Here is a 10,000-nt window from a genome sequence, read left to right on the forward strand (position 1 = left end):
TTTTGCTTTTTGAATTCATCTTTTTTGTACTATTTTTCTTTCTGACCTATTTATACTTATTACTCGTTTATTTACATTTCTTTAACGCTTAAAAGAAAAGTAAATTCTAGTTATTAGCAAATAAAAACTCAAGCCAATCAGATAACGTTATTTGCTGTTTAAACCAATTAGAGCGCTAAAAAAGTGGTTTGACCAGTTTGAGATATCGAAAAAAAAATGGCACCATCTTGTAGAGTACAATTTTCTGAGTTAAAATTAATACAATTAGTCTTTTATACTAAAACTTTAAAGTTTTTTTGTCCAAAAACAAATAAAAGCGTGGCTACTTGAAAAATCAAACGAAAATAAATTTTGCACTTTTGTATTGTGAGTCATAATAAGTTATTTACTGTTACCAACAGATACTAGCAAAAGCTTTTTAAAGTTTTGTATTAACTTAATGTATTTGTAATTACTTTTACTTAATAGAAACTATTGAATTACGTTTACTTAGTTTACTTTTGTATGTGTATTAAATATATAGCAATTTTGTTTGAATAAGGACTATTAAACTATTAAAAGAAAACTATCAAAGTTTACTAACTCAAAAGCTAAATCTTAGTTTTATTGTTATAAACATTTATGTTGTAATTTACTAATAACTAAATGAGTTTATTTCAAACAAAAAGATTTAAATAATGTTATGTTATGTCAAGCCTACTATATGAGGTATATAGGTATATAAGGTATACAAGCTTATGTTTGAAAATTATAATAAGAAAAATAAAAATAAATACTTAGTTGGTAAAATTTGTATGTTTTAATATGCAAATTAGAGTTAGTATAGAAGTTTTTTTTTAAATATAATAAATATAAATATTTAGTTACTAATAATAAACTAAAATACCAATTTTGTAGTTATTACAAAAAAAAAACTTATCTTACTTAAAGTTCACTGTAATTGAAATATTATACAAAAGCTTCATAATTATAAGCTTTGAATAACTTTACTTCATAAAAAGTTAGTGTTTTGTGTATTGACTTTATGATTATTTTATTTTAGTAACTGTTAGTTTTATACTTTAATAAAAGAAATATGGTTAACAAGTAAGTTAAAAATGAAAGAAGCATAAAAAAACACACTAATTAACTGCTTATTCAATAGTTTGATTATTTAATTATTTTTCTGTTATATAGTTTAATCGTATTGTATAAAAAATACAGAGAGTTCAAATACATAGTTTTTTTTTCTAAGAAAATTTAATTCTTTAATAATAAGTAGTAATTTAAATAAAAAATAATACAAATAAAGTTATACAATATATATACAATAGTTTGTCAAACTAGGCAAACACTACTAGGCAAAAAACAAACTAGGCAAAAAACCTACAAAGTAGGCCACCACTACAATCCAATGTTCCAACTGGAAATTCAATGAGATCGTTACTGTACTTGTGATGAACGTTGATAATCCCCAAGATTGTAAGTCGAAGGCCTTACCCAACCTAACCAGCGCACTGGTTTTCTTACAACTGAATTAATCAACATTTAATATTGAATATAATCATTATTGATAGATAGAGGAATGTTGACAATCAACAACAGATTGTAGGTCAAAGGCATTACTCGACCCAAGTACCCACAACCTAGATTGATCAACATTTATTAGATAGATTTGTTTATTGATAGATAGAGGAATATTGTCAATCCACAACAGATTGTAAGTCAAAGGCATTACTCGACCCAAGTACCCACAACCTAGATTGAACAACATTTGTTAGATAGATTAGTTAGATAGATAAATAGTACAGTATAATCTCAAAGAATTTGAAGCCCGAACATTGAACGATAGTGGTGTTTCGTGACGACTAGCGGGATTCGATCTCTCAACCTTCTGCTTATGAGTCAGCTGATAAGACCACTGACCCACCGCGCCACGACAAAGATAAAGAAATATTTTGCTATATAAATAGGTTGATTTTTCAGTGAACTTCAAGTGTCAATTTTTCAGTGTCAATTACAGTGAACTTCAAGTAAGATATACAACAGTATATATATTTCCGAGTCTGACTTTGAGTACTTTTTATATATTATTAACAAGATTTTTTAGGAGTAATATCTGTTTAGTTCTTTAATATATCTTTAAAATAATAATATTTTTTAAGGTGTTTAAAACTTTTAGAAGCTGTATGTAATGTCTTTTAGTTTAATAGTTCTTTAAATTAGTAAAAAAAAATAAACATGGTTGAGTTATCAAATTAAACAAAATAGAACGTCAAGTATTTAATTACTAAAATTAATTTAATTAAAAAAAATCTCAGGTAATCTAAAATGTCAGGAATTATTTAAAAATAAATATAAATTTAAAACTTATTATATTGAAAAGATTGATGAATAATACTCTTGAATGTATGCAATGTTTGTATTTGTAATGCAATAACATAAATGGATAGATCAATGACAAATTGTAAACATATTGTATTATTTTATTTTACGATTTTATTTTATTTATTTAATAATTCAATAAACTTTACTTCTACTTGTCCTGGTCTTAGGTAATTTATAGATAACAATAATTTAAACAAACACTTTTGTACAGTTACAATACAGTTTTAGTACAGTTTGGGAGTAACTGTTGATTAAAAAAACAAAAAAAAAGTTAATTCAGGTTAAAATTTTATAAGGAATAATTTTAAAATATCAAATCGATTGTAAATCAAGTGCAAATAGGTTTTTTAAACAAACCGAAGGGTTTATAAAGGCTTGTAAACGCTTTCAAACGCCTACGACCATACCACACTGAGCACACCCCATCTCGTCCGATCTGGGAAGTTAAGCAGTGTCGGGCGTGGTTAGTACTTAGATGGGTGACCGCTTGGGAATACCACGTGCCGTAGGCTTTTGCTTTTTGAATTCATCTTTTTTGAATATATTGTACTATTTTTCTTTCTGACCTATTTATACTTATTACTCGTTTATTTACATTTCTTTAACGCTTAAAAGAAAAGTAAATTCTAGTTATTAGCAAATAAAAACTCAAGCCTATCAGATAACGTTATTTGCTGTTTAAACCAATTAGAGCGCTAAAAAAGTGGTTTGACCAGTTTGAGATATCGAAAAAATAATGGCACCATCTTGTAGAGTACAATTTTCTGAGTTAAAATTAATACAATTAGTTTTTTTATACTAAAACTTTAAAGTCTTTTTGTCCACAAACAAATAAAAGCGTGGCTACTTGAAAAATCAAACGAAAATAAATTTTGCACTTTTGTATTGTGAGTCATAATAAGTTATTTACTGTTACCAACAGATACTAGCAAAAGCTTTTAAAAGTTTTGTATTAACTTAATGTATTTGTACTTAGTTTAAATTAATAGAGTTTATTTGGTTTACTTTATTATGTGTATTGAATGTGCTAGTATCTAAAAATAAATACAACTAAAACAAAACAAACAAGGAGAGTACTTGAATAGAACCAACACAATTTACAGACCAGTTGTGTACTAAATTTAAAGAAATTCTGAATAGTGAATATGCAATTATTATTATAAGTTCAAAGTTCAATTTAATTTAAATTAATGTATTTTGTAAATTGGTTTTATTTAATAGATAGTAGTGAATTACTTTATTTAATTTACTTTAGTATGTGTTGTATAACTTAATTTAAACCAGAAGCAAAACGGGATTATACTTTCAATAAACTACACAATTTACAGACCAGTTGTGTACTAAATAAAAAGCTATTGTGAATAGTGAATATGCAATTATTATTATAAGTTTATAAGTTCACAGTTTACAAAAGCTTTACAATTTAGTTATTATTTTGTTCATATTTGCATATCTAATTTATGAAAAGTTAGTGTTATGTGTTTTGGCTTTTTAATTTCTTTATTTGTACAACTGTTAGTTTTATATTCTAAAGAAACATTTTTAAATAAATATGTTTAACAAGTAACTTAAAAATGGAAGAAATATATTGTATATATTGAACTATTTATATTTATTCTAGCTATTTGCTTAGTGTATTTATTAATGTGATTATTTTATTTTGTTGTTTGTCTTATAGTTTAATCGTATTGTGTTGAAATATATTTAACAAATACAGAGGTTTAAAGTAAGTTTAAATGAAAATAAAATAAGACATATAGTTGAAATATAAGTTTAAAAAAATATTTTTTTTTATTTCTTTGTTTGTTTGATTGTTTGTTTATTATATAATCGCGACGTTTCATTTTATTACTTTTAAGCATACTAAATATAATAATAGGCATAGTTAGAGGAAAAATTCAATTAGTTTCTAACGTAATAAAAAAGTTTATTTCCACAAATAAATAAATACCTGAAAAATCAAATGAAAAATAAATTTCGCACTCTTGTATTGTGAGTCATAATAGGTTATTTACTGTTACCAACAGATACTAGCGAAGGCTTTTTAAAGTTCTATGTTAATTCAATGTATTTGTACTTAGTTTTATTAAAATGACAGTATTGATGGTTACGTTTATTAAGTATGTTTATTTAACGTTATGTAACTCAAGTAAAACCAGAAGCAAATAAGGAGACTACTTTCAATAAACTACACAATTTACATACCAATTGTATACTAAACTTAAAGCTATTCTATTCTATTTTATTCTTGATAGTTATTTTAAAGTTATTAAATTATACAAATGTATTTTATAAAGTAGTTTTATAAAGTTACTATAGTTTTTTTAACTTACTATAGTATGTGTTATATAACTTTAATTAAACTAGAAGCAAAAAGGGAGACTACTTTAAATAAACTACACAATTTATTGTTATATATAACTCTAATAAAACCAGAAGCAAAAAGGGAGACTACTTTAAATGAACTACACAATTTATTGTTATATATAACTCTAATAAAACCAGAAGCAAAAAGGGAGACTACTTTAAATGAACTACACAAATTAAAAATATATTATTATTTATAAATCAATCGTGTTGTGTTTCAAAATAAATTTTTCAAATAATGATTTACAAGTATTTATCAGTTATTTAGTTTTCTTTTTATAGTTTAGCCGTATTGTTTTATTTATTTGTTATTATCTTTATTTAATTGTTTGCTTATTATATTTATCGCCATGTGCTTAAAAAATAAAACAACTATAAAGATTTAAAAAGTAAGTTTAAATAAAAATAAAATGAAACATATAAAATAAATTTATGATTTTTTTATTATTATTATTATTTTTATTTAATTGTTTGCTTAACATATTTATCGCGATGTGCTTAAAAGAATAGAACAAATACAAAGGTTTAAATAAATAAAAATGTAAGTTTTAAATAAAATAAAATGAAACATACAAAATAAGCTTATGATTTTTTATTATCATTTTTATTATTTTTATTTCATTGTTTGTTTATTATATCTATCGCGATGTGCTTGAAAAATAAAACAACTATAAAGGTTTAAAAAGTAAGTTTAAATAAATATAAAATGAAACATATAAAATAAGCTTATGTTTGATTTTTTTATTTTATTTTTATTTAATTGTTTGCTTATTATATTTATCGCGATGTGCTTAAAAGAATAGAACAAATACAAAGGTTTAAATTGTAAGTTTTAAATAAAATAAAATGAAACATACAAAATAAGCTTATGATTTATTATTATTATTATTATTATTTTTATTTCATTGTTTGTTTATTATATCTATCGCGATGTGCTTAAAAAATAAAACAACTATAAAGGTTTAAAAGGAAGTTTAAATAAAGATAAAATGAAACATATAAAATAAGCTTTTGTTTGATTTTTTTATTTTATTTTTATTTATTTTTATTTAATTGTTTGTTTATTATATTTATCGCGATCTGCTTAAAAAAATAAAACGAGTATTAAGGTTTGAAAGGTAAGTTTAAATAAAAATAAAATGAAACATATAAAATAAGCTTATGTTTTTTTTTTTTTTTATTATTATTATTATTATTTTCATTCAATTTTTTGTTTATTATATTTATCGCAATGTGCTTAAAACGATAAAACAAGTATAAAGATTTAAAAAGTAAGTTTAAATAAAAAATAATACAAATAAAGTTTATTTATAATAAACAAACATATTTAAAACATTAAAAAAAGTAGTTTATATATATTATTTTTTATTTATTTCTTTTAAACATATTAAATAAAGTATAAAAAAAGTATTAAAACATTTAAACGTAGCATAAATAAGCTTAAAACATTAAAATAATTGAAAAGAAACAAACAAATTGAAAAAAATCGGCAAAAAAAGTTCAACAGCAACATTTGAGCATCATACACGTATGCATTACTTTACACTAGTGAGAGAGACGTGTTTGTGCGTTCGGTCGACTTGGCGAGAAAGCGGGCTTAAAGCATTACTGTTTAGCACCCGAGGCGCGGCTATTGCAGCGGCGGCGAACGTGCTATGTAAACGCATTGGAGCAGCGTATGAAAAACTACAAGCGTCCAGCGGCGGTAGGCTTATAGCTTTGCGAAGTCGTCGAGACGAGTAGCCGACGCAGGCAGGCACGGCTCGAGGCGGGTAACTGCAGCAGACAGATGGCGTGTTGCTGCTGACGAGTTAACCGGCAGAAGGCAAACGGTTGGTCGGGAGAAAGAACAGTCAGTTGTATAGCTGCATGCTGCAGTCGACGCGGGCTGGCGCTTTAAACAGCAAAAGGCCGGCGCCGACTTTCAGTAACGTTCGCAAGGCTTTTAAGCCGAGTGATAGAAAAGGTCTGTATTTATACAGTAAAAACGCTCAGTCGAGCAACGGGTTTAAACGCCCTCGGATAGTTATCTGGTTGATCCTGCCAGTAGTCATATGCTTGTCTCAAAGATTAAGCCATGCAAGTGTAAGTACGAGCTCACGTACAGTGAAACTGCGAATGGCTCATTAAATCAGTTATGGTTCATTTGATTGTACGCTTTTACATGGATAACTGTGGCAATTCTAGAGCTAATACATGCGTAAAGCGCCGAACTGACGTGAGGCGCGCATTTATCAGACCAAAACTAACCGGCTTTCGGGGTCGTTACAATGGTGACTCTGGATAAGCTTGCTGATCGCACGGCCTAGTGCTGGCGACATCTCATTAAAGCAACTGCCCTATCAACTATCGTCGGTACGGTATCGGCCTACCGAGGTTGTAACGGGTGACGGAGAATCAGGGTTCGATTCCGGAGAGGGAGCCTGAGAAACGGCTACCACATCCAAGGAAGGCAGCAGGGGGGCGCAAATTACCCATTCCCGGCTCGGGGAGGTAGTGACGAAAAATAACAATGCAGACCTCGTACGAGGTCCTGCAATTGGAATGAGTACACTTTAAACTTTTTAACGAGTATCCATTGGAGGCAAGTCTGGTGCCAGCAGCCGCGGTAATTCCAGCTCCAAAAGTGTATATTTAAGTTGTTGCGGTTGAAAAGCTCGTAGTTGGATATAGGGACGGCGAGGTTGGTCGGTCGAAAGGCTAGCACTGGCCTCGTTTCTTGTTGGTCGGTGCCTTCGCGGTGCTCTTAACTGAGTGTTGCGTGGGCCGCAGTTTACCTTGAAAAAATTAGAGTGTTCAAAGCAGGCTTTACGCTTGTATAATGTTGCATGGAATAATGGAATAGGACCTCGGTTCTATTTTGTTGGTTTTCGGAGCACGAGGTAATGATTAATAGGAACGACGGGGCATCCGTACTGTGCCGTTAGAGGTGAAATTCTTGGATCGGCGCAAGACGAACGACTGCGAAAGCATTTGCCAAGAATGTTTCTTTAATCAAGAGCGAAAGTCAGAGGTTCGAAGACGATCAGATACCGTCCTAGTTCTGACCTTAAACGATGCCGACTAGCGATCGGGCAGTGTCGAACTTAAGAACTGTCCGGCAGCTTCCGGGAAACCAAAGTCTTTGGGTTCCGGGGGAAGTATGGTTGCAAAGCTGAAACTTAAAGGAATTGACGGAAGGGCACCACCAGGAGTGGAGCCTGCGGCTTAATTTGACTCAACACGGGAAATCTCACCCGGCCCGGACACCAGCGAGGATTGACAGATTGAGAGCTCTTTCTTGATTCTGTGGGTGGTGGTGCATGGCCGTTCTTAGTTGGTGGAGCGATTTGTCTGGTTAATTCCGATAACGAACGAGACTCTTACTTGCTAAATAGCTGCTCGACCCATTGGTCGGAGACAACTTCTTAGAGGGACTAGTGGCGTTTAGCCACACGAGATTGAGCAATAACAGGTCTGTGATGCCCTTAGATGTTCGGGGCCGCACGCGCGCTACACTGACCGGATCATCGTGTGTTCCCTAGGCCGAAAGGTCCGGGTAATCCGTTGAACCCCGGTCGTGCTAGGGATAGGGACTTGCAATTGTTTCCCTTGAACGAGGAATTCCCAGTAAGCGCGAGTCATTAGCTTGCGTTGATTACGTCCCTGCCCTTGTACACACCGCCCGTCGCTACTACCGATTGAATGGTTTAGTGAGGTCCTCCGATTGAGCCTGGTACGTGCGGCAACGCACTCGCCGGTGTTCGAAAAGACGATCGAACTTGATCATTTAGAGGAAGTAAAAGTCGTAACAAGGTTTCCGTAGGTGAAACCTCCGGAGGTATCATTAACGAATCGAAATTTGATTTCAAGCGACGTCTCTTCTTTTAAGAAGGGACCGAGCCCTGTAACTGGTATAGTTCGGTCGCGTTGCTTCCTGACAGCGGGAGTAATAATTCAGCACGCAAGTGCTGGCGCGGCCGCTTCTTTTTGAACACGATTTTTTGTTGCAATTGAGATTGATTAACACGAGAGTCTCTTAGCGGTGGATCACTCGGCTCGAGCGTCGATGAAGGACGGAGCTAGCTCCGAGAAGTAATGTGAATTGCAGGACACATTGAGCATCGATATTCTGAACGCGTATTGCGGCCTCGGGTAATCCTGGGGCCACGTCCGTCTCAGGGTCTTTAACACACCGATCCTTTCATTAGTTTGAAAGTGCCTGCGACTCGTTTCTGTATTAAGGAGCGTGTCGTCAAAGACAGCTGGTCTGGCGATTTCACAGCTGAAGCGTGAGCAGCCTGCTGGCCTCGGGTGAGGTAGCAACGACGGTAGGTGCTCGAGAATAAGTTTAAGTGACTTCAAAAGCCGACGTACAAAGCGCATGTACTTTATAGTACATCACTTTTGACCTGAGATCGGGCGGGACGACCCGCTGAACTTAAGCATATCACTAAGCGGAGGAAAAGAAACTAACAAGGATTCCCCTAGTAACGGCGAGTGAAGCGGGATAAGCCCAGCGCTAAATCCGAGCCTTTTTGGAGGCGAGAAATGTAGCGTATGGAATTCAGCATGCGGCGAACCAACGACTGCCCACGTTCTTCTGATCGAGGCCTTTTCCACAGAGCGGGTGTTAGGCCCTTGGCGGCGGTCGTAATTCGTCCTAGCGTTTTCCCGGAGTCGGTTGTTTTGGAAATGCAGCCCTAAGCGGGTGGTAAACTCCATCTAAGGCTAAATACTGGCTCGAGACCGATAGCGAACAAGTACCGTGAGGGAAAGTTGAAAAGCACTTTGAAGAGAGAGTTAAAAGAGTACGTGAACCGCTTGGAGGCAAACGGAGGCGCCCATCGAGTCGCCGGACGTTTTCAGGCGCTGCGAGAGCTGTCCTACTGTTTGAGTGATCTTCGGAGACTCTTACGGTTGCGCTGGCGTCGCGGCGCTGCACTAGCGTTCGGCGAGGGCCGCGACCGGTTGCTGGGCTGACTTTGGTCGTTCGCAAGGTAGCTCTTCTTCGGAAGAGTGTTATAGGCGTTCGATTAGCTTCGGCTCGGCGACCGAGGAGAGATTCCGCGTCGGTCTTCGGACAGGCTGCGTGTTGATCGCTGGAACACGGCTTTGGAAACTGCTCGCAGTCTCTAGAGTTTGTACAAGGACCTTCTTCGCGTTAGCGCTCAGACGCCAGGGGTCTGCGGCTTAAGCTGGCCACGTCTCCGACCAGTCTTGAAACACGGACCAAGGAGTCTAACACGCGCCGCGAGGTGTTGGGCAGTACGAAACCCGAAAGCAC

At 33.6% G+C, this 10,000-nt stretch overlaps 5 non-coding genes across 5 annotated transcripts in view; all 5 read left to right on the forward strand.

Annotated features, from left to right (window-relative positions):
- Position 1, forward strand: part of LOC145847830 (5S ribosomal RNA) — a 119-nt gene extending 118 nt beyond the window's left edge. Inside the window, exon 1 of the ribosomal RNA XR_014371540.1 lies at position 1. This exon is cut by the window's left edge and continues 118 nt beyond it. This is a non-coding gene — a ribosomal RNA (5S ribosomal RNA).
- A 2,759-nt stretch (positions 2 to 2,760) lies between these two features.
- Positions 2,761 to 2,879, forward strand: LOC145847831 (5S ribosomal RNA). Its single transcript, XR_014371541.1, has one exon. It is a non-coding gene; the product is annotated as a 5S ribosomal RNA (ribosomal RNA).
- A 3,882-nt stretch (positions 2,880 to 6,761) lies between these two features.
- LOC145847826 (small subunit ribosomal RNA) lies at positions 6,762 to 8,563 on the forward strand. The gene has a single exon (XR_014371537.1). It is a non-coding gene; the product is annotated as a small subunit ribosomal RNA (ribosomal RNA).
- Positions 8,564 to 8,747: 184 nt separating this feature from the next.
- On the forward strand, positions 8,748 to 8,900 carry LOC145847819 (5.8S ribosomal RNA). Its single transcript, XR_014371531.1, has one exon. It is a non-coding gene; the product is annotated as a 5.8S ribosomal RNA (ribosomal RNA).
- Positions 8,901 to 9,121: 221 nt separating this feature from the next.
- LOC145847829 (large subunit ribosomal RNA) overlaps positions 9,122 to 10,000 on the forward strand; it is a 3,631-nt gene continuing 2,752 nt past the window's right edge. Inside the window, exon 1 of the ribosomal RNA XR_014371539.1 lies at positions 9,122 to 10,000. This exon is cut by the window's right edge and continues 2,752 nt beyond it. This is a non-coding gene — a ribosomal RNA (large subunit ribosomal RNA).

This window comes from Thalia democratica, unplaced genomic scaffold (assembly GCF_965202585.1).
Source record: "Thalia democratica unplaced genomic scaffold, ktThaDemo2.hap1.1 HAP1_SCAFFOLD_1122, whole genome shotgun sequence".
NCBI lineage: Eukaryota > Metazoa > Chordata > Thaliacea > Salpida > Salpidae > Thalia > Thalia democratica.